A 2,787-nucleotide genomic window follows, 5' to 3' on the forward strand; every position below is an offset into this window, starting at 1 on the left:
AAAAAGGGACACAAGGGTGTGGGGTGAGAATGTTATGTTTAATGGGACACTTGAATCCACGTAAACACAATAAATTAAAAATAAAAATTAAAAAAAATCATGAGGAATTACACAGCAGAAGCTATATTAAAGGCCTAGAATTAAAAAGTAAAAAAAAAAAAGAAACTTCTTATTTTTGTTTTCAGATTCTTTGCATTCTTTATTCAATTTAGAAAAACAAAGAAAGAGACAGAAAGAGGGAGATGCAGAAAAAGCCAACGGTTAAGCCACCAATCCCCACTCAACCTGATGAGAAAAGCCTGGCCAGGAGCTTCCTCAACATTCTGCCCTCAACACCACACGGTTAATGCCTGGGCATGCCAGGCCCCTGTTAGGCACTCCCACAAGCTCCCTGTGCCATCTGTTTCATCCCTGTTGCTAGGGCCAGTGTCAGGTGCCTGGGCAGCAGTGCAGAAGTGTGTTCCCAGGACTCCTCCGTTTGCATAAGTGGCAGCGCTGTGAGCCCCCAACTCTATATGGAGGCAAAAGAGATGCCTGGCCCCAGGTGAAGGCCTCCTTTCTGGAAGGTGGGAGATCCTCCTCTTCTTGCTGGGTGGCCAAGGTTGCACAGCAAGGACCAGTTTGCAGAGAAGCCTGGAGTTAGTTGCATACCTGGTGCCCAGTGATAAAGGGGAGTGGCAGGACCCGGGTCCTGGGAAGCTGGTGTGTTTTTGGCATGAAGGAGAGGTGGGGGCATCTCAGCACCTGCGCTCGTAAGCGACAGCCCCAGGTAGGGGTGGACAATCAGGCTGGGGCAGTGGCCAGGGCCACCTCGAAGTGCTATACCTGCCTCTACCTGCGTGGGGAAGTGAAGACCTGAGTGGCGGCAAGGGAAGATGAAGAAAAACACAGAAAACAAGTTTGGGCCAGGTGTGACATGGTGCTCTGATAGAGACAAAATGACTCCAAGCCTGTTTTCAGCCTGGCAATCTCTTGGGGCTTTGAACCTGGGTCCTTTGTTATCCCAGTCTGACACTATCTGCTGTGTCCATGCTGACCCTGCTTCTGGGGCCAATGCCACAAACAGCCTTTCAGTTGTTTCAGTGAATAACCTGGCACTCAAGGCAGAGGAGGGCCCTTCTTTGGCTCTCAGCTGCAAGTAGGCTGGACGCATTCGGATGCAGTGGCTCTCTCCGTGTGCCCCGGCATGTGTGGGAGCACGCGACCCTATGACCAAGGCAAAAAGAAAAATCAAAACAAAACAAAAAAACAAAAACCCAAAAAGAAAGAAAAGATGTGTGGAGGCGAAAGCCTGCAACGCCCCCGTATCACCAGGCGGTTCTCCTGTCCAAGTACTAAGGGGGCCCGCCCCTGCGTACCCTCACAAGATCACCTGAGATCAGGCGCGTTCAGGAGGGTATGACCACAGACCCCTGATGGCAGCCTCCCGGTGGCCCAAGAAGTAACACCTGGCCTCCAGGTCTCCTCAGCGCTCTGTACCTCCTGTGAGTGGGCATGTCTGGGCCCCCTGTGTCATTCACACTAGCACAAGCTCTGCACGGCACTGGTTTCTTCCCCCGCCTCAGCTTCCCTTGGGTGGCAGAGGTTGCCACCTCAGGGACCAGACCAGTTTGAAGAGGAACCTGGAGTTAGCTGCACACTGGGTGCCCAGGGACAGAGGGGAGTAACAGGACCCGACTTCTGGGAGGCTAATGTGCATGATGGGGCAGAGGAGGGGAGGAAGCAGCTCAGGCCCAGTGCTCATGGGCGACCAGCAAACACCTGAGTGGACAGCCAAGCTCTGCGAAGGGGCCAGGGCCACCTCAAAGTGCTGTGCCCCAGGCATGTGTAGGGAATGCAACCCTGTGGCCTAGGCAAAAGGAAAAAAAGGGGGGTGAGGGAGGCAAAAGCCTACAGCACCCGGTATTCCCAGGTGGTCTCCCATCCAGGTACTAACCAGGCCTGACCCTGCTTAGTTTTTGAGATCAGACGAGATCAGTCATGTTCAGGGTGGTATGGCCGTAGATGCCTGATAGCCGCCTCTGGTAGCACAAGAAGAAACGTCTGGCCTCCAGGTCTCCTCACCGCTTTGCACCCTAGGTGCCTGGGCATGCCAGGCCCCCTGTTAGGCACTACCACAAGCTCTGCTGCCATCTGTTTCATCCCTGTCACCACCATTTCCCGTGGCTGCCAAGAGAATCACCTCAGCACCCTGACATTAATCACGGGGCCGAAGTTGTGCCCACCCACCCAGGCGGTGGGAACTGGAGCAAGGATCAGGGGTCTCAGTGTCATAGCAACTTGCAGAACTGTGGTTGGGGGAGGGCTGGGGATGGGAGGACAGGGGCCAGTGTCAGCTGCCCGGGCAGCTGTGCGGGGATGTGTTTCCAGGCTTCCTCCACTTGCCCGGTAACATGTGGCCTAAGAGGCGGCTCTGGGAGCCCCCAACTCTATGTGGGGGTGGAAGAGACACCTCGACCCCAGTTGAAGGTGTGCTCTCTGGAATGCGGGAGATCTGCCTCTCCCTGCTGGGCGGCCAAGGTCATGCTGCAAGGACCAGTTTGCAGAGGAGTCTGGAGTTAGTTGCACACCCAGTGCCCAGTGATAAAAGGGAGTGGTAGGACCCTGCTCTTGGGCAGCTGGTGTGCTTGGTGGTGTGGAGGAGCAGGGAGGCAGCTCAGCACGTGCACTCATACACGACAGCCCAGTTCCAGTTCCAGGCACCTTTGGTGCTCAGCCTGCATCTCACACTGCAGCTCTTGAGAGAGGTCAACCCCCATCTCCAGCATTCATTCCAGTTCAAGCCGT

The 2,787-nt window shown here is 54.8% G+C and overlaps 1 pseudogene; it reads right to left on the reverse strand.

The window, feature by feature from the left end:
* Window positions 1-1,887: 1,887 nt before the first annotated feature.
* Window positions 1,888-2,006, reverse strand: LOC136401703 (5S ribosomal RNA; annotated as a pseudogene).
* Window positions 2,007-2,787: the final 781 nt, after the last annotated feature.

The sequence above is a fragment of the Saccopteryx leptura genome, chromosome 3 (assembly GCF_036850995.1).
Source record: "Saccopteryx leptura isolate mSacLep1 chromosome 3, mSacLep1_pri_phased_curated, whole genome shotgun sequence".
NCBI lineage: Eukaryota > Metazoa > Chordata > Mammalia > Chiroptera > Emballonuridae > Saccopteryx > Saccopteryx leptura.